This window comes from Haemaphysalis longicornis, unplaced genomic scaffold (genome assembly GCF_048455015.1).
Source record: "Haemaphysalis longicornis isolate Haplotype H1 unplaced genomic scaffold, Haemaphysalis longicornis Haplotype H1 scaffold_9, whole genome shotgun sequence".
Lineage (NCBI taxonomy): Eukaryota > Metazoa > Arthropoda > Arachnida > Ixodida > Ixodidae > Haemaphysalis > Haemaphysalis longicornis.
In genome coordinates, this window is record NW_027526460.1 from 7,202,639 (window position 1) to 7,224,649 (window position 22,011).

Below are 22,011 nucleotides of genomic sequence, written 5' to 3' on the forward strand. Positions count from 1 at the left end.
GCGCTGGCTCGAACGGCGGATCCGCGGCGAGTTGTGTTTGTTTTGTGCGGGAAAAAAATGCAATGTGCATCTCGCGCTCTTGTGATGCGACTTAAGTAGTGCAACGACGATGCCTAACATAGTTTGCGTCCCGGGATGTCGTTGCTTGTACAACGATACCACAGAAAATGTTTCCTTGTTCTGTTGAGCGAGCAACGGGGAGCTGCGAGAGAAACGGAGGCGCGCCATTCCAAGGCAAGAAACTGGAGATTTCAGCTTCGATTATAAGTGCGTGACAGTGCGTGGAAATGCACTGTGTGTGAGAATGGAAAAAGCAATGTACCCTTTTGAGAACATCGTGGACCTAGAATTGTACAAGGCTAACTTAAAGCCGAATTTTTGTCATATCAGTCAGGTTGTAGCGGTGCTTCATTACCTGTTTGCAAACTTGTATTACCTTGCGCTCAGGCTCGCGTGTAAAAAAGCTTTGGGACGTCCTTGTGCTTTTACTTTTCATATTTTCGCGAATTATCCCATAGGGTTCGTCTTGTTTATTTTTTAACCGCGCGTGGCCGATTCCGGTTTCTTATCTGGCGTTTCAACCGGAGCGCCCGTTTGCTCTTTTTGTCGTACGTCCCGTCGGGCAATATTGTTTGATATGAAAAGGGTGCCACCTTGTCGCCAACTTGATTTTTTGTTTCTTCGACAATGTTCTCGATCCCATTTCCATGGATCTGCAATTAATAACGTTCCGAGAGTAATGCATGCATAGCGAACGCCGCGCAACTCACTTTATTGACGTTCTCTGTGCACGTCACACTGCGGTCTGCTTCTTCGACGTTTGTGTTTCATTCTAGTCTTCTGTAGAACAGAAGCTCGCTAGCTCGCTGCGTTCAGAAAAGCTTTGCGTCGTTCTTGGCTACGTGGCAATATTCTGTTTCATCCGTGTCCTGCACATCGCAGCGCAAAAAAATAATTTTTTGTACGCTGGACCACGCTCTTTTGTCTCCCTTCGCGACATTGAATTTTTGTTGCGTGTGATAAAACCAGTTTTATTGTTCTTTTTTCGCTTCCTGTTTTTGCATGAATTGCAAAGCGTGGAAGCGGAAAGACACATGGTGCAACATATATCTCTTCGTGTTTTGATCCTTCGCGTTTCTGCAGCGTTTTTATATGTTCTCAAGTATGCACCCACTCATTGAAAGGACGCATTCCAAAGCAATCAACGGATTCATTAATCGTAGTCTGAACGACGCGTACTTGGTTTCTTTCAGTTTTTTTTATTGTATTATCGATGGGCCCGCAGCAGTCCGTGACTACGCAGCTACCGTATGTGTGGTATTTACAACTTGTGTACGAGATTTCGGCGCACGTTAAAGATCCCCAGGTGGTCAAAATTAATCCGGAGCCCTCCACTACGGCGCGCCTCATCGCCTGCGTTGCGTCGGCGCGTTAAACCCTACAATCAATCAATCAATTTACAACTTTTGCTTTAAGAAAAGAAGAAATAGAGGTTTAAAAATCTGAAAACACGACGGCGCAGCGCTTGTGCCATAGCACGCAGAAGCCGTTGCCGTTGGCGGCCGAAGTGTACGGTAATTTACTACGAAAAATAAAACCCCATTGAAGGCAGGTGATGACTGGACTATTTATCGCTCTACTACGAAAAAAAAACACACTTAATCAGCACGCAGACACCAAAAGCAGCGAGCGTTTGCACGCCAAGAGCAGGCCAATGCGCTGCGAAAGCGGCGGCTGGATGACCTTCGTGCGGCGGTGGCGCCTGTAGTGGCGCGCGCGGTCCCTATATGAAACGAACGCCGAAGTTTCGTGACCAGTAAAGCATTGAAGGACTCTGATTCTACCTTGTTACAAAGCAGACGCAGCATGTATGTTGTTTCTGCCGTTGTATGCACTTCTGGAGGCTCCTCCTCGCCCGCATGATCAGTTGCGTCGTCCACAGATATATCTTAACGATGTACGCGCCAGACCAGGGCCGTACCCAGAGGGGGGGGGTTTGGGGGTTCGAACCCATCCCGAAATATTTTCCAGGCAGCACGTAAACAATATTTACTGTTGCTTTCAGCAAAACTACCCCCTTCCCAAAATTGATAACCCCCCCCCCCTCCGAAAAAAAAATGCTGGGTACGGCCCTGCGCCAGACAGCATCAATTCCGGTAACGGGGACGCGTAGTCCGCGTAAACTTGCACTTCACGATCGCGTTCGGTGAGTAGTGGGAGTAATCATTCGAACGGGGACCTTATCAGCTGCCTGCAGCGGACTTTGCCTTGTGTCCTCTCTGCCAGTATTTCGATACATCCGTGGTCCTCCGAAAAGATGCGTAGCGCCTATGGGAGATAAACACACGGCGAGAAAAAGTTTCGAGAAGATATTTTGAGATATAGCAGAGTTCGAGTTAAAGAGGGATTAATTTGACGGACAGGCACCAGGAATGTTCTTCCCTTCCCGTTCTTGACTCTGCGCATGAAGCAAAAGCGGAGGGGCGCACATTCTATGCTGCAAAAAGTTTACTGTTTTTTTTACGTTCCTACTTGGAACGAAAATACCAAAAACCTTCTTCTGGGATACCCCTACCGTTGATGCTTGTACTGTTGTTAGTGGGCTTTCTTATTTTATTAACCTGCTATGTCGCATGCAGGCACTTGGTAAGGAAGTGTGCACTGAAAACGAAGTGCCAAGTCTGCAGGACCAATCCTACATGCCAGGGGACGATGCCGCTGTGCTTACTACCTCTTGTAATTTGGGGGTAATTCTGAATCCTTCCGCTTATTTTTTAAAGTTTATTAGCGATCTCTAGGACGTTTTTACCATTTGCTTCAGCGGCAAGGAGCTTCACCATGACAGCGTTATGGATGTGCTGAAGCCCTTATTCACAACAAACACCTTAACGGCGTTGGTTGCGTCCAGCACGTGAGACCTTGACAGCAAATTTGGTTTGGTCTGTATACATTGTGACACGGATTCATTTCTACATAAAATGTTTAAAAGTTCCATGATTACATGCGAAGGTGGGAGCAACACCTTAAACTTAGCCATTGCTAATGATCGAGGGCGAGTTATGAAAATGCGTTGGCCAAGAATGTCAATTCAAATCTCCATGTTAGCGTTCTTGAATCTTTACCTCTATAGTAGACGTGTTATATTTCATTTTTGTCGCGGTCAGTATATTTTCTGATCTATGTTTTGCATTTCTTTTATGTGCGTGTAACTGTACCCTCAGCATACTTGTGAATTAAATTTGTGTTGATTTGATTCAACTCCTTTCTTGATCGAATCAGGTGAAAGGTGGTGCGATTAACAGAACTTTGCGGGAATAGTTCTATGAAAGACGGTCATTGGTACAACTGAGCTAACCACTGGGCTATCCACTTTTTAGTTAAAAAGATAACTCGCTTGCGCGTGTCATTTTCTGTTCGGCCACCACGGTGACCCGTAATTATCCCAAGCGGGCCACTGCTTAATACTGCTATAATAACAACTCACGTGATAAAAAAACAAACGCAACTTATGATATTAACCCACATAACTGCAGTCCGAGCGTAAATTGCAAGACAATAACTAAGAAATTCTTCTGAGAAGCTATATCATCCCAGTCCTCATATTTTTTTTCGTGTCATGTCCATCAGGCAGCACAATAAGGACACAATCATAAAGCAACCATGAACTGGTTCATGTTACGCAATTCAACGCAAAATACTTTTTATGGGAAATTTGAATAGCGAAAATGTCGCTGCAATTACTTGATTTACAATCCGTTACGAATGCTGCACCGAAGGAAAATCCGTAATTTTCCTTGTTGTCGAGCGAGAAAGGCAAAACTAACGCAAAATGAGCTGCAGCGTTTATTTTTCATTTCGTTACCCACAGTCCACTGTACCTACAGTACATTTCAGCAATTGGACGACCGGCAGAACAAATTTCCAGTGCTCCGCGCGTAAAGCGTTTCCTGGCCCGGCCGGCCACGCGTCTACGCGGCCGTGCGCGCGGCCAGCCGCCGCTTTCGCTTTCAATGGTCGTTGACTACAGCGCCGCCGCTATTTTCTGCGCGAAACGAGCACCTCTCCGAGCGCCCGGTCGGGCCACTCTAAAACTTCTAGTACACTCTAGCGAGGGCAACGCCCGGCCAGCCGCTCCGCAACCCGGGGCGGCCGGGAGAACAGCAGCAGCCGGCGGTGCGGCAACGTGTCACAATCACATGAGCGCGTGACGTGGGCGGAGGTTACCAACACACCCGCGAAGCGACAAAGATCGAAAACCCCACAAGCACGCCCCGCGCAGTCGACGCAGCACGACGACAAGATGCAGAGCCTCCGAGACGAGATAACAACGCTCAAAGAAGAAAATGCGCGGCTCAACCGGCGCCTCGACGAAGCCCTGCGGCTTCTGGAAAACCCACAAACAACGAGAAGCAAGAACTCGCCACCGCAGTCGGTCAAGCCGCAACAGTGGGAACAGGGCCACGTACCCCTCCCGCCCTCACTCACACCGCGCCACCAGAAAGGCGCGCAAACGTCATCACCGACACCGACCACCGCACGCACATCACAGCCGATGCCACCGCCCAAGAAAGCGGCGAAACTGCCCAGCCAGAACGAAAACGCCACGACGACTTCGCCCGCCGAAACGGCCATGGAGGAAGAACACGAAGAAGACCCATCGCTCGCGAGGGACGAAGATCAAGAACCCCGTACACAGGGGGGAATTAGCGTAGCGGTCCGCCTTAGAGGGTGCACCGAGAGGATCGACCGTCTAGAAAAAGCCGCCCGCATCTTCCCACGGGGGGAATTCGAGTAAATGCGTCGCATCTACTCGAGTCAAGCAAAGCGTCACGTCAAGCGAAAGCCAAGCATGGACGCCCTTTACTGAATTCCGAACGCGCGCTCCGCCGCTTATTTACGTTGAGGGGACTGCGTAAGCCGGTCCCAGTCGACGACGTTGGCGTACTTGTAAAGCGGCGTGGACTCTAGGTATTTGAGCCAAGCGCGGATGTTCCTTCGCCGGAGAACGGCACACCGGTTATATGCGCCGCGCTAGAAGGAGAGGAAACCGCGGAAGAGAGAGTACAGCACATGCGCCGGCCCCAGCGCGTCTGCCGCGGCTATGACGCAACGTGCCGCGGCTATGACGCAACACAATCCAACACAATCCACTTTAATCCAATCCAATCCAAATCCAATCCAAGCCAAGCCAATCCAATCCAAGCCAATCCAATCGAATCCAATCCAATGCCCCTCGCGAGAGTGTGTTCGAATCCAATCCAATGCCCCTCGCGAGAGAGTTCGCTATCGCCTCGACTCGACGCGCATGCGCAGTGAGCGTGCGGACTACGGACGCCAACGCGGGTGACATCGTGAGTTACTGAAATGCTCTGCATTTAAAAGAGAATGGACGCATTTGAACACCGAGTAAACGCCCGATTCACAGCAATGGAGCGACGGTTCGACGCTCTGCAGGAATTCCTATACAGGAAACTGGGGCGCGACGAAGACGCGCCTAAAGACCGCAGCCACCTCGCCCAACCACCAACCACGTCATGGCAGCTCAACCAGCAACAAGATCGTGCTTAAAGGTCCCAGTGCCGAAAGGCAGTCAACACCTGCAGAGCATCGAGACGCCCCCCGACGTCATCATGATTCAGGAAACGCACGCAGAAAACGCGCCGACTCTCCCCGGATACCGTACGCACGCAAGCCCCCCGAGTGCCAGAGACTGTGGCAAAGGGGCGGCACAGGGGGTGTGCACCTTCATTCGCAAGGGACTCACCTTCGTCAAGCACGAACACTTCCTCGGCCGCAGCACCATCGAGCACTGCGTGACCGAGGTGGTGATCGGCAAGAAGAAGAAGGAGTCCCTCCTCCTCATAAACATATGTAGCAATCCCACACACAGGCACCAGAAATTCAAGACACTCCTCCACAAGGCATTACGCACGGCATCGACCGATACCTTCGCCATCTGTGGGGATTTCAACGCAAGGAGCTCGGATATCATCGGACCACCGCCAAGGGCAAAGACCTACTCGACGCGGCGGCAGATGCCGGATTCACCCTCCACACCGACACAGCGGCGCCCACACGCATCGGTAAATCGGTGACACGCGACACCAACACCGACCTGTCATTCGTCCGCACGAGCGCCACAACAAGGGGAGGCGTGTAATGGAGGAACACCGGCCATAACTTAGGAAGTGACCATTTCATCATCGAGCTGACACTCCCGACATCCGCGGCCGGCCAACACAACTGTCGCCGCAAACACAAGACTACCGACTGGACCCGCTTCAGAAATGGCTGCCCAGAATCGCAAAGTGAGATCACGAACATCGAACAGTGGTCGGCGGCCGTCGTACAAGCCACCGCATCCGCAACCACGGAAGTGGAAACGGACGACGACGTCCGGCAAGTCGATAGCCGCCTAGCTCACATGATCAAGGCCAGGCAGTCTCTACAACGAAGATGGCGGCGCCAACGACAGAACCGCAGGTTGCGTAAACGGGTGGCCGAGCTCGGTCGCGCCATCGAAAAACACAGCCGCGAACTGTGCACGCAACAGTGGCGCGCCATCTGCAACGAAGCCGACGGACAACTACATCAGGGCAGGACCTGGCAGCTCCTTCGTCACCTCCTCGACGAAACAAAGAGCAAGGGATACCAACGTCACCGCCTAGCGCAAATCATGCACACCACCACCAAGAAACTCGGCAAAGACGAAACATGCAAACGCATCAACGAGCGGTACCTACCAACACACCCACCGAAGAACACGAAGACTACAGCGGGACCCCCAACCCCACACTAGACCGCGACATAGAGGAGTGGGAAGTACGAGCGACACTACAACACCTAAACTGCAAGAAGAAGAAGAAGAAAACTTTATTTTTGCAAGGATCCCCTAGTCCGGAGCTCCCGGGATAGCCGACAGGGCCTTCTCTGCGCGTTCAATGAGTGTTCTTTGCACTTCCGCGCTAGAGTCGGCCAGCCTTCTTTCCCGGACAGGGTCACCAACAAGGCACTCCGCAACCTCAGTGACGGAGCCATCGAAGCCCTCACAAGATACTACAACAAGTGTTGGCGCGCGGGAGCCCTCCCCAAACAGTGGAAGGCGGCACGGACAATCCTCGTCCCCAAGCCCGGCAAACCACCTGGCATCGGGAACCTTCGCCCCATCTCCCTCACATCATGCGTGGGCAAGGTTCTCGAGCACGTCCTCAACAGCCGATGGCAACGCTACCTCGAAGACGAAGGCCTCTACCCCGACACCATGTGGGGGTTTCGTGAAAGGCTCAGCACCCAGGACGCGATGATCCTGATACAGCACGACATCCTCGATGCATCAGTTCCCACCCAAGATAACAGGGCAGTGCTGGGCCTGGATCTCCAGAGCGCCTTCGACAATGTACGCCATTCCGCCATCCTGGCACAAGTCTCGCGCCTGGGCCTGGGGGAGAAGACATACAACTACATTCGCGACTTCCTGTCGCACCGCACCGTGGAACTGCAGGCGGGAGACCTACAGCTACCGGAACGCGAGCTGGGCAGTGTGGGCACACCCCAAGGCTCGGTGATATCGCCAGTGCTATTCAACCTCGTGATGGTTGGCGTGGCCGAGTGACTTTCGGGGATCCCGCAGGTTCGCTACACCATCTACGCAGATGACATTACCTTGTGGGTCCCCGGAGGGAGCGACGGCCACATCGAGTCTACACTACAAGAGGCGGTAGACGCCATCGAACAGCACTTGGCGGGAACCGGGCTGCGATGCTCCCCGCACAAGTCCGAGCTGCTCATCCTCCCACCACCGGGGCGGTACCGCAGGAAGACAGAAGAAGACTCCGCCACAATTACATTGCACACGAGCGACGGCAGCGTCATCCCAAGAGTGCAAACCCTCCGCGTCCTCGGCATGCTCCTCGAAGCTAGCCGGGGTAACAGCGCCACGGTCAACCGAGTCATCACGAAGCTGGGCATCACCACCCGCCTCATCAAACGCATATCCACAAGACGTCAGGGCATGAAGGAACACAGCCTCCTAAGACTAGTACAATCCTTTGCGATGAGCCACGTGGCCTACGTGGGGGCCTTCCACCCATGGAAGCAACACGAAAGGGACAAGATCAATGCGGCCATCCGCAGGACTTACAAAGCCGCGCTGGGGCTACTCAACAGCACCAGCACGGAGCGACTTCTGGAATTGGGACTCCACAACACTCTGGAAGAGATCAGTGAGGCCCAAAGAACAACACAACTCGAGCGCCTTTCAACCACGAGGGCCGGCAGAAGCATCCTCGAGCGAATCGGTTACGGCCGCGACAGCAAGGGGAAGGATCCGCCCAACACACAGAGCCTCCCAAGAGAGATACTCCAACGCATCAAGATACTACCGCTGCCCCGCAACGTGACTGCATTTTACTAGCGAAAAATAGACGCGGACGAAGAAGAAGTGCACAGGACACTCGCTAGTACACAGGACTAGCGAGTGTCCTGTGTACTTCTTCTTCGTCCGCGTCTATTTTTCGCTAGTAAAATGCAGTCAGATAACCAACTAGCCCAACTTTATGCCTTAACCCGCAACGTGCATCCCGACCATAATCCAGGTCGCCGAGAGGCCAGGGCCAAGGCCCTCACCCAGGCGCACGCGAATGACACGGGAGCCCTCTACGTGGACGCAGCAAGGTATCCAAACCGTCCGAACACCTATGTGGCCGTGGCGGTGAAGTCTACAACAGGGTAAGTGTACAGTGCGTGCAGTATTCGTGCTCCTTCTGCCACGCAGACAGAGGAGGTTGCCATCGCGCTCGCGCTGTCACACCCGCACTGTACTACAGTGCTCAGTGATTCGCGCTCGGCTATCGCAAACTACGCCAAAAACACAGTGAGTGCAAGTGCAGTGAACCTATTGAGTGCGAGCGTTGTGAACTCAGTACAGTGCCCAGCCAGAGGAGCACCAACCGCACAAGTCACCCATCTCCGCTGGTTCCCGGCGCACACAAGCTTCGGAGCCAGCGCCCACCCCAACCGCAACGAGGAAGCGGACGCCGCCGCGCGCGAACTTTCGAACCGCGAGACGCCCCCCCGCTCCTCACCGGCGGACGGGTCCCACGACATCGAACAAGAACCCCTTGCATCATATGGGGAGATACTACAATGGTACCGGCTTGGGAGGCGGACCAAACCGCCCCCTCATCCGAAGCTCAACCGCGCCGAAGCAGTGCTTTACAGGCAACTTTTGCAATTGAGTTGCAATTGAGCAACTTTTTCCCGATTTCCCTTGATAAAAGATTTGTATGTGCTTTACTGGAAATAAACTTTCAACTTTCAACAACTCAGTGCTCACGCCGGTGCTCGCGCGCCACGTGTGCCCCGACATCTACGAAAACTTGTTTTGTAGTATGTGCAAGAGAACAAATGCAACGCCACCTGATGTGGGGCTGTGAAAGACATTTAATAGAGGCAGACGACGCAAGGCGTATGCCCGAGGACACCACTCTCGCCATGAACTCGAGTGAGCACGAGATACAAATACGGACTATCCAGCGGCTCGAGGCTGCTCTTGCAGGGCAGAAGCGTAGGGAAGCGTGTCGTCGGAGGGTCGACGGGTCAACACCCGTACACCCAACGCGCGCCGAACGCGCCGACGCCCGCGAGGCATTGCTTCGGGGACGACCTGACCCTCGTCTAGGAGAGGCCGGCCCTGCGTGGCCGTAGCCCCCTCCCTCCGCAGGAACATTCAATAAAGTCATTTTCTCTCTCTCTCTCTCTCTCTCTCTCTCTCTCTCTCTCTCTCTCTCTCTCTCTCTCTCTCTCTCTCTCTCTCTCTCTCTCTCTTCTGTACGACCAAGGATAGTGTTACGAAAGCGGTGGACATTGTTAAACGTTTTGGGTCAATCACAGGTAGTGGGGTAAACTGGGGGAAATGTTTGGGATTCTGGCATGGGGACTGGTCTTTGACACCGGAATTTTTTGCCAACGTGAGCTGGGAAACCAGTCCCGTTAAGTATCTAGGGACGCCACTGGAGTGCTACCAGGACAGCGAACCGTATTGGCGTGCCCGAACGCAGGACATAGGCGACAGGGCAGAAAAGTGGAAAGGGGTTTTTCTTTCAATGTTTGCTAAAGCGACTGTTTGTAATTTATTTTTTATTGCCAAAGTGTGGTACGTTATGCAAGTGTTGCACTGCTCGCGTTTGAATGTACAGAAAATGCATCGTGCATTTGCTGTGTTTATTTGGTCATCTACATGGGAAAGGTGCAGTAGAGATAACCTTTTTCGACGCGTCAAGGAGGGCGGGCTTGGGTTGTCGCACCTGTTTGTCCGCCAGTTGGTGAATAGGTTCCTTTTTCTTCGCGATACAAGCGATCCTTTTTTGCGAACAGTTTGCCAGGTGCGGCTGTCTCAAGCACTGCCGGAATTTGTCGTATCCAGTTTGCACATACAGGGAAGGATTTCAGGATATTTTAAAGAAGTTGTCATGTCACTCAGGTTTCTGTCAACTGGTTTTTCGACGGAATATTTGAGTACAGTGTCACGTAGAAAATTATATAAAGATTGTTTGCGACAGTCTGTTCCCGATACCGCGATATAGAGAACTGTACAAAGAAGGCCCAGGGCAGGATGTACTGAAAAGAGTTAAGCGTATGGCTGTAAAAACCGGGGGTGAAGTCCTTTTTTTTTTTCAAACTTCATTCGGAGACACTTACTGTGCAAACATGGTTAACAGAAAAGGGTTAGACACACCGTGGGGTACTGACTGTACAATTTGTAAACAACCGGATAACATAGACCACGTTTTTATACACTGCTGGATGGCGGTTCACTTTTGGGATGTTATGCAGCGAACTTTACACAAAGACTTCCCCCTTACCCCGCATGGTATACGGTATTTACCTACAGAGAATAACGAAGGAGTCCCTTACGATTTAATAATGCTCCTGGGCCTTCACAGCATATGGAGGGCGCGCATGGCGTGACTCCATGGCGACGTGGATGCCCGACCGGCCCGGCAGTTTCTGCGGGAGAGTGTCACGCAGTTCGTTGAGGGGCTAAAAGTCCAGCAGCCAGTACCAGATTGGTTGGATTTTGTAGAGCCGTTAATTTCTCTGAGGTGATGATTAAATGACAAAGCCTAGCCGGAGGCACGGCTGGTATGTCAATGTCGGTGTGTGTTGTACCAAATGCAGTGTGGTTATTTTTGTGTTGTAAGTGTGTGTTGAAGACTGGTAATAAAGAAAAAAAAAGACAGACAGACAGACAGACAGAATTTCTGGGTTTAAATAGCCCAAGAAAGACTATCGTCTTTAATATTTCTAACGCGATCTTAGTGGGCTTAATTCGGTCTATACAAGCCCCAGGTGTGTCACAGGCCGGCGTCGCGAAACCGGCATAATCAGAATCAGAATCAGAAATGTTTTTTTTTTTTCCTCAGTGTAAAAACGGACCTCAGACAAAAAGCTGCTCATTCAGCAGCTTGACGAAGCCTGAGGCCCTACGCACAAGGTGGCGAAATAGCGCAATCATGGAGCTAATTGTAATTACACTGCCCTGAAATTTACTAACAGTGTCTCCGTAAGGAGCGTTTCTTCAGATGGTCATTCTACGGCTATACACTACTGTGTAAATCGGTTTTGTGCGCTTACATAACCTAGTGGAGCGCTCATGCCTGACAGCGTGCCAGTTACTCTTGCCAATATGCCATACCTCAGGTATTGATCACTACCCTTGGCAAGCCAGTGTAGCATACATTTCCCGAAAATTCTACGAAATGAGTATGATGGACAATGAAATATTATACTCAGGGATCCCCACACGACAAAACATTTAATGCTGGGTCGTTTTTCGTGACAAGTGCGCCGGCAAACATCCATTATCTGCTGCATATAATTTTTGTGAAGTTTATATTCCCGCAAGAGGCACAAGATATTGTCAGGTTTTTGGTAATCACATCCACGAAACATATTTTTATACGATGTATATATTCGAAACCAAGCCGCATTTGTTGTCCGCGCTGCTAAACCAGATCAACCTCTCACTGTGCCAGTATCAGGTCTAAACGAGGCGGCAATAGAATTTACTTGTGTCTGACGTATTCGGAGATGACACTGGTGATATGCTGCTGCCGTCACCGACGCCCGTAAGGGCGGCCAAGCAGTCCGCTGAACCGCGTCCACGGATAGTTCTTGTAGGCGCTCGAGCACTCTACCAAGACGCAGCTGTTTTTTGTAGTGCCCGAAATGCACTATTTGCTAAGAGACGTGGCCATAGCAAGTTTTTTAGGGCGCGGAAAGGCAAAAAGAAACGAAAGAGAACCGAAACATTGCATGAGCTCCTATCAGCCACGCAGCGCAAATCCCGCAAACGCCGCAGAGAAGCGGCGGCAGGCGGCGCAGTGATCTCGAAGCTCGAGGCGTATAGTGCCGGGGGACGGCGCTCTAGGCACAGCCTTATAAATATTTTGTCTGCGATATTTTGCTTTTCTGTCGTAATTGTGTCTTGGAAACAATATGGTTGATGGTGTAGTAATTTCGCTCTAAACATTAAAAGAAATGGCGTGTAAGTGTCGAGGAGGGCAAGCGTAGCGGCGTGATCACCTTTACACGATTGGTGACCGCTAAAAAGTGCAAAGGCTCACGGGGTACGTCGTCTGCTCCCGCCCCTTCCGCTTCGAGATCTCGCCTGCCCTGCCGTATGCCGGCGGCTTTCAGGCGCGCGTGTGCGTGTTGTTTATTTGTCACGGGGTGCTTACCTGTCAGATAAACCCCTAGTAGGGTCAATCGTTGTTATTATGGAATTCTCAATGCATGAGCGTTTTTTCCCCGGTGGAAACAGATAAGCAACAAGCACACACGCGCGTGAAAGCCGACGGCGTACGGGAGGCCAGGAGAGCTCCCGAACCGGAAGTGGCGGCACTACATGAGAGAAAACAATGTATCCATGAGTCTTTGCGCTTTTTACCGGTCACCTATGGCAAACCGGTGCACGTGGCCCGAAAGAAGATTCTTAGGGAGACAGCATGGCATTCTCCACAAGAGACACAGACAGTGCATGCTGGGGTCGAACCCTCGACGCTATGCTGAGCAGCACAACGTCACCTTGACTTGGACACAGCGACGGGTACGAGAAGCGACCGGTTCTCTTGGCAGCACGCGAGGCCATGCAGCTTGACTGAACACCGAGCACCTTTGTGAACGTAGCTAGTGCAAGTCACATAGTACGTGGAGATCCAATCGTTCTTACAACTGAACAGGCGGCTTCAATGCTCACGGACTACGGCGGGCGGGTGTGCTGTTTAATTTGCAATGGGTTCGGCCACTGATATATCTTTGGACTTGCTCTCCGCAATATTTTCCCGCGTCCTGTCTTGAGTGGGAAGCAGTCCACGCTAATATTACACGCTTTTGTTGCATTCGTCAAGTCTTCGTCTACTAAGCGGAAACCCGCCGTTGCTCTCAAGATTAAATTTGGCAAAGCCGCATAGAGTCACCATTCGGAGACTAATACATACGCAGCTTTCTCTCTCAAAATTCCCACTCTCAGGAACCTAGCAAAACCACTTCAGGAAAGTGATATTTGGCATAAAGCAAGAAGTCAACGTGAAGATAAAAACACTGAAAGAAGTTTCCAGGATTCTGAATATTTTGTGTGTAATTCGCTGTCAAATCTTATTCCCCATGCATTTCTATGGGATAGTTTCCACGGCTCAGGAACCCAGTCGCGCAACGTGCGAGACTTGAAACTGTGCGCAAAGCAAGTTTTCGCGCTCAATATTATCTGCGCAAAAAACTTTCTTTACATTTCGCTAAATAACTACAAGGTAATCACTGTTGCAAGGACTGCCATGAGCGGGAAAGCTGCACATGACTTTAACGCTTTCTCCGGCCTTCGCTAAGAAAAATGGGCCGTTCCGACGACACGACACGGCCCACTTTCTTCCTGTTCAATGCACTTCTGAGAAGAAACGAAGTATGCGCCCCGTCAAATGAACACTGACCCCAAGATACGGCTTGACGTGTGAAGGTCAAGCTTATAATCGCAGCAAATGTGGGACTTGTAGCTGTCAGGGACAAACGCTTGGCCGAGCACCAAGGATCGTTCACAGGTAGTTTGACTGTCGCCTGCGCACGCTTCTATTGTTTCCGAATGAAAGCGTAAACATTCATGCTTACACGTTTTCATTTTTCGTTTCGTTTCCTCATTTCACCTTTACTTTTCCATGCGTGGGCATGCGAGCCGTGTCAGCGCTCTCTTCAGCTGCTGCCCGCGTGCACCTGCATACAGTTAATCTTCAGCCGCTGCGGAACCCAGAAAGATGTAAAGATCTGCGAGATAAACACATGCCTGCCTTTCTTTTCGCCACTTAAAATGAGCCTACTGAAACAGGGCTTGGGCCTTTCCCGTTTGAGCTCGCTTTGGAACTGAAAAACAGTAAAAGAAAGCAGCAGCATTTGGTAGGCTGCAGCACAGGGAGAGAGGGAAAGCGCGCGTGAGTCCTTGTTACCAAGTTCGCTCCAAGTCGCAGTCGGCCTTCATGGGGCGCACCACGTGAGCGAAAGTCAGCCGAGGGACCGTTTTTTGTGTGCATCTGCCTCAGAATCTTACAAAGACGATTAATAATCTTTCTTGGGCTACCCACGCGTAAAAATTTGGTCTGTCTGTCACTCGCTTCAACTGCCCGGCCAGACAGCGTGTGAAAGAATAGACACGGGTGAATCTACCGCTTTTGTGGAACCCATCGTTACGACTCATAGGAACCATTCCTTTAGTTACGCATGCGGTGCTTTGTTTTTACCAACCGAACATTTTGAATTTTCGTTCATTTTGGCAAAAATTAAGTATACTAACCTACAGAGCTCGTTATACCATGCTCTTCTCTTACTACCTACAAAAACAATTTAAAAAAATAGCAGTAATTCCTAAAGCTACAATCAATTCACATTGTATGAAAAGATAACCTTCCTAATCATTTATTCCAACACATCAGCATAGTTCAGTTGTAGGTTAAGCAACATGGCAGCCACTCGACCACTGGAGTATGATTTGTGACAGCTTCTACTGATGTCTATAAATAGCACTGAATTTGCGCTTCGCATGACGACGTCCCCGGCATTTTACAGCGCCGGCTGTTACGGGGAAAATGTCGGCTTTACATCACGTTTGCGCCAATAACTTCATCATCGGACACGAAGTTTTGGTGGGAAGTGCCCTCTGAGCTCGTTCCGCGTATTCTCGGTACTTTAAAGGGTGCCCATTCCAATAACTTGTAACGATACTTACCAGTTTTCAAGCTAAGGTAACGCGTACAGCGTTATCTGATTGTTGTAATGATCGTTTATAATAATTACGCAGGACCGGCCAGGCCGACACTCTACAGTAGCATTAAGGTAGTGTTCTTTATTTGAGCTTTCCCACTCGCACCCCCAGCTGGGCCAGATGATGGGACGTCCTCTTGGCCCCTTACGCAGTCGGCGTGAGGAAGAGGCGTTCAGTTTCTTTGGTGAGCGAGAGCACGCCGTGTTTTTCCGCTGTTTTCGCCGTGCCATTTATCTCTTCTCTGGAGGAAGGAATCATTGCCACCTTTTATTTACTGCGAATGCCGGATTTCAGTCCGCGGCGATTCTGAGACTGCATGATAATCGAATAGGCCTATTATTTTCAAACTGAAAATACTATTGCACGGGAATCTGCGACGTGTTAGACATATCTCGTTGGTCCTGAACCTGCCCTTCTCAAAAATCCGATTCCTGCCGCTACGGAGTAATACCGTTGTGCTATTTGTGCCTATATGAACAGTGTACGGGGTGTGCACGTTTGTATACGGTGTGTGTACAGTCATGGTCGAATAAAATGCGAACAGCAAAATGCGAACCAAAACCGTTCGTGGGCGTCAAATAAATGCGCGCTATTGGTATATTTCGAAAGCCACATATGCCAAGTTTGGTGTTGTAGTAAAGCCATGCACCAATTTGACTTGCATGGAAAGAAATCGCGCTGTTTGTGCGTTCTGGTTCATATTTTCATGCTCGCGTTTCATTCGTCCATGACTTTACTTGTATATGAATGAATGGAATAAAAACGAGCGGAAAACACAGGACACAGAAGAAAACGACGGGAGGGACTAGCTGGCACTAGCAACTGAACGAACAAGGCACTGGAACGTCTAGAAATACCTTCCGGCAACATCATGCGCATGTGTGAATAGTCATGTGTCGCATGAACGAAATGTTATCAAGCAACCACAGCGTTTAGAAAGTTCATCTCTTTGATAGACAGGAGCAATGACGCAATACTTGTGTATTGTGTATGAGGAGCAATACCTGTGTATCTGTGCGCGGTGGGTGTCCTTAGCCCAACGTGGGCAAGCAAACAAAGACAAAGGTTTTCGGCAAAGCTGAAACTTGAGCTAGCTGAAGCTGCATGTCTACTGAGACACGCGCTGCATTAAACCTGAAGCGAATTTAAGGCAAGACGCGGGAGAAAAGCCTGCTTCGTGCGATTTTTCTTTCGCCTTGTTTTGATGCCGAAGAGCCCTATTTATCAGTCTACCCGAACAGAAAAAGACAAAAAGGAAGAAAAACGTGGCCTCTTCTTGCCTTTATTTATTCATTCATTTTATTTTTTACAGTCTCTTCGACCGTTGTCGGTATTCGTGTCACCCATAAGCATTGTATCTCAGTGCGCCTTAATATGCGCAGACTGGCGCATCTCGCGCTTCGTGTTTGAGTACTGTTATTTGGCCACGCATGTACAAATGACAAGGGAGTGACGGAACACAAGATGGACAAATGCTGCGCAACCGCGCATGACGCACAGCCGACGGAAAGTTACAACGAAGTCATAGCATACGTCAAATGTAAAGAGAATAAAGACCTTAAGTTTCGCACCTAGCGACACACTGTTGGGCTCTACGGGAAAATTGCAGATATGTGAATTAGACTGTACAGCTCCGCTGACGCCATTGCGCAGTGTCCAGTACAACGTATGAGAAGATGAATAGAAACCACAGTCGCCGTACTGTAACGCAAAAAAAAAAAAAAAAAAAAAAAGCCCCGTCGCCGATTTTCCGTACCCGTGAATTTGCACGAAAAGAAACGTCAGGGCTTATGATTCGTTGTACGTTGCTACCGCCGAATAACATGCAAATTCGGAACAAAGGTTTAAGGCGCTATCGGATGCTGGTGATGCAGAGGCATACGGCATATAGACAGAAAGCCAAACTAAATAACAGGCAGAAAATGAAACAGTAACAGTTCGCGCTGTTCCTGAAGCGCAGATTATTGTCAACGTCTACAAATGTTCTTGTTGGTCGGACTGGAACCGACAAACGCGTCTGTACAGGCAGTTGATGTTAGTTCAACAATCTTCGTTGACCATAAAAGTGTGCCACTAATATAGTTTCATATGCAGCGATCGTTCCTTTTGCCGCGAGCTTAATCGCGCTTCGAGGTACCGTCCCCTCGTATTTTAGCTTTGTTTCGGCGGACATAGCAACTCACGTAAAAATTAACGAACAGTGCTAGGACGAAAGAGCCCTGCAACAGTGCGATGACAGCCAGGGGCCTTGGGTAGCCGCAGTCGTAGAAGAACGTGATGGCCATGTGCGACATGAGCCCCACAAACTGGGCGATCTGCAGCTGGGTGATGTAGCGCTTCCACCAGAGGTGCTTCCGCACCGACGGTCCCAGGGCGGCGAGGAAGTAGTAGGAGTACATGACGACGTGCACGAAGGCGTTCACGCACAGGCCCAGCATGGGTTGGCCGTCGGCGCCGAAGTGCATGTAGAACCACGCGCTCAGCACCACGAGGAAGTGGTGCACGAGGTGGAGGAAGCTGACCTGAGAGAACTTCTTGCGCAGTACGAAGAACACCGTGTCCACGAAGTCGGCGATCCGGATCAGGCTGTACCACCAGCCCAGACTCAGTATGTCCATGTCCGCCGCGGTCGGCGAGTTGTAGTTGATGCCCTGGCACAAGAAGCTGTACCTCCCGCCCAGGTACGTCGACTGGAACACTCGCACCGCGAAGTAGGCGTTCGCGACCACGTTGAGGGCGTTGTACGTCAGCACGGCCCACCGGAGGTCGAAGGGCTGGCGGCCTTTCATCCAGCGCGGACCGGCGACCTTGGCGAAGTACACGTACCCGAGAAGCAGCGGCAGCACGAACTTGGTGTCGGCCACGCCACCCCAGCCCTCGGTGCGAGGGTCCCGCAGGGACGAGGCGTAGCGGTAGAGGTCAGCGATGGACCACGACCAAGCTGATGCGGATGACGGCGAAGCCATGCCGTCCATTTGCGTTGGTCGGCAACTCCCTTTTCCTGTAGAATGCGATGCAAGCGGCCCACGAGCCCTCGCACGAGTTTATTTCGCTGATGCGAGCGACGCTGTGTAGGCGATTATCTTTCAAACTGATTCCGAGTCGTTCTTTTGCAGCAAACTTTGCTTCGTCACCGACATGACTGCAACGGCACGCGCTCGATAATGTTTCGCGGTCAGACAGATCGATTCTTTTAAGTATGACCACCTCCTTCGGTGCTCCGATGAATAAAATGAGCGAGTGCAAACCAAGCAGCGGAAAAACCCAGCTTCATGAGTTGCATGTCGATTCTATCTTTGTATGCTGCACTGTGACGGGAACTGGGGCGAAATACAAGACGGCTGCTGGCGCTCTATTGCAGCGTTCCCGATGACTGTATTGAATAAATCGAGACCGAAAGGCTAAACATGGGTCACGAAAACGCGACTGGCGTAGCCGGGTGTAATAGCGTCAATTCAAGCGCACATAATCTCAGATTTACTCAAACCATGAGCCTATTGCCTGTTTGCTCCGGTGCGCGTGAGGTTGCAGGAAGCGCCAGATGCAAACATTAACGATTACGCAAGCGAGTTGTTTGCCGCTAGCCCCGTCGAATTGAAAACTATCCAAGCGCAGCTGTTCTGCTGTTGCAGTTCACTTGAAAAAGTTTCGACGGACAGAGAACTGAAACCGGCCGCTTCAATGCAACATTCGCCCGGCACTGCCCCGTTAAGCCGTAACTATAAGAAGGCAAGCAAGAAGAAAAAAATTGGCGCAGCTTGCAACAATAGGGGTGCAAGGCTGGAGAAACAGCTGAGCTGGCGGCCCCTCTCCCTTTGTAGGAGACCCGGATGTTGTGACATCACCATCAGCGGCCGCAGCCCACTAGGTCCACTGCAGGACGAAGGCCTCCAACCGCCCCTGTAGCGCGCCGCTCGAGTCCGTTCTTTGCCTCCGCATTTCCTTACTTCGTCCCTCCATCGGGTAATCGGCCTCGTTTCTGTCTCCACTCTGTCACCCTCGCGGTCCACCGATCATCATTTCGCCTAATTACGTGGCCAGCCCAAGTCCATTTCCTTTTCTTTATTTGAATTATGCTATCTTCTACTGTATAGTTTGTTCTCTGTTCCATAAAGCCCGTTTCCTGTCTCCAAGCGTTGCTCCGGTCATTATTCGTTCCGTGACCCATCGAGCTGACCTAAAATTGCTTTCCATTCGTTTAGCAAGGCGCCAAATTTCCGCTCCATATCTCATCACCTCGCATTTATTTGCAAACTTTCCGCTGAAGGTTCTCAGTGGCTGGCGGGCCCGGATCGTTTCGTCCGCAATCTTTCACATCTCTTTCAAAGTGTTATCATGAGCGCGCGCGAGGAGCCGCGGCCAAGCCCAAAGCCAACGACCGCGCTACGAACCCGAAGGAAATGCTGCGTATGTTCTTGTTCCCCACCGCTGTAGCCCTCGGGCCTTTGGGGTGGTCCAGTGTATATAGGTCGCCCGTTTCACGGCATAAAGGTCTCGGGTTCGATTTCGGGGACCTCCTTAACCTTTGGTTTGGTCCGACGGACCTAAATAGCTCTGCTGTTAAAACGAGAGCGACTGTGGAATAGTGGTGCAACCTAACCGGGAACTTCAACGTCATATACTCCTCGTTATCTAAGCAGTGATGGCCTCGAACGAGTTCAGGCTATGCCTGCCCGTGAGATTAGTTCTCCCGCGCAAGCCGCATTTGTCTTAATCGCTAAGCTGTCTCTTTCGAATTATCTTTCAATGTGGAGTTTGTGCACCCAGGCGGTACAACTGACGGTTTCTGCTTGAACTTTCTTTTAGGGGTGAATCTCCTTAGGGGCTCGAGCTGTCGGCGTCTTCTGTCGCCGTCGTCGTTTCATGTGGTCAAGGTACTGAAACACCGGGACACTCGTTTCCTAACGCCTCGCGCTAGAACGCTTCGTGCTTCACAGAAACGAGACTTACAGCAGCCCAGTATACCTGTACTCCCCAGCGGTTTCATTTCCGCGGGCAAAAACGCCAAGGCGCCAAGAATACACTTATACACTGCATGCTTTGCTGCGCACGAGGTCGCGGGTTCGATTCCCGGCCGCGGCGGCCGCTTTGCTGATGGAGGCAAAAAGTAAAAACGCCCGTGGGTGTACGAGATTTCGGCGCACGTGAAATATCCCCAGGTGGTCAAAATTAATCCGAAGCCCTCCACTACGGCGCGCCTCATCGGCTGCGTTGCGTTGGCGCGTAAAACCCAACAATCAATCAATCAATCAATCAACACTGCATGCTTCGCCCCTCCCCAGGTTTCACGCTAGCGGAGATATCCCGGTTTTTCTTAATTTTTTCGCTTTTTTAAGTTAGTGGCGTGAGAGCACTGGATTAGATATAGACCGTCGTATCGTCAGTTCGTTTTCAGTTCTTTTTTCTGTTTTCATAATTTTTTAATCGCGCGAGGGCGCTTAAAAATATTCCTATACAAGGTCACCACAAAAATGAATGCACTGGCGGTTATTACACTCCAGTGCGAACTGCAGTCTTCTCGGTCACGGCGCACATTTGCTGCGTCTCAGGAAGTGACCGCGTGATCACCGAACGCACGGCGGCGCGCGCTACTGTGCTGTTATCTGGCAGCGTGTCGCCGCCGCCGGCGACCATGTTGTTGCAAATCGTGTTTGAACCTCCCGCGTAAATGTCACGTAATTCCGATGCGCTACGCGCGGAGTAGTAACGTCTGCCGAAAGTCTGAAAGGGAGGCAGTGAGAGAGACGGTGCCATAGCAGCGCGTGCCGCCCTCCCACTGACAATTTGAGGCTCCGCGCAGATTGGCGAGGACTTCCCGTTGGGTTGCCGCAGGACCTTCTGTTCTCGAAGGGGCCTCCGGCAACCCAACGGGAAGTCTTCGCCCACGTGCTCCATTACCTGCAGACGACCGGCCTCACGCAGCAGTGTCTGACTGATCTGCCCGGACTGACAGCCCTGCTTCTTATTCTTTATCCTCTCTCTCTCTCTCTCTCTCTCTCTCTCTCTCTCTCTCTCTCTCTCTCTCTCTCTCTCTCTCTCTCTCTCTCTCTCTCTCTCTCTCTCTCTCTCTCTCTCTCTTACCTTTTACTCCCCCTCTACTTTCCTTCCCCGCACTGGGTTGTATGCAGGTGAGCGCCCTGCCGAGCTCGAAAAATATCCCCATTGCACTTCCTTTCCTTTTCCTCTCCCGTAAACCACAACCACAACCACCACCATTTTGGTACTCGGCTAAGAGTGCTAACGCTAAAATAATAAATCCGCATTTAAAGCTTTGTTGCACGACCCAAGCTTTACTGAGCCTTACAAGGCTCGGCAATCCACTCGTGACTCCCGCATTGTGACGCGCAATTCATCATAAATCGTAGGAGGGCGCGCAGTTACAACTCAGCTAGTCCTGTGCACGAGTCAAGGTGCCGCTAATCTATAGACAAATGCCTTTGATCAATGCACCTCCACAGCGGGAGCGTTATGGGGGAAGGAGGAAAAAGGGCCGCAGGTAGCCCAGCTGGAGAACAAGGCCCGCTTAGAGCAACCTGATTCGGAGGGTACTTGCGCAATAAATAATTCGGCCCCTGTAATTGCGCTTGTCGAGGGAACTCCTCGTAATCGCGTGTCGCCTTCTGTGGTGGGACGTCTTAATTACATGCTTCGCACGCTTAATTTAATAACAGACAAGGCTCATCGTGTAGCATACGTAAACGAGAACT

General features: G+C 51.0%; 1 protein-coding gene and 1 pseudogene across 2 annotated transcripts in view; one reads left to right on the top strand and one right to left on the bottom strand.

Moving 5' to 3' along the window:
• The window catches only part of LOC144153913 (uncharacterized), a 444,120-nt gene that overhangs the window by 328,007 nt on the left and 94,102 nt on the right, over positions 1 to 22,011 (top strand). The gene's annotated exons all lie outside the window — the stretch shown is intronic.
• On the bottom strand, positions 16,560 to 18,613 carry LOC144151676 (very long chain fatty acid elongase AAEL008004 pseudogene; annotated as a pseudogene).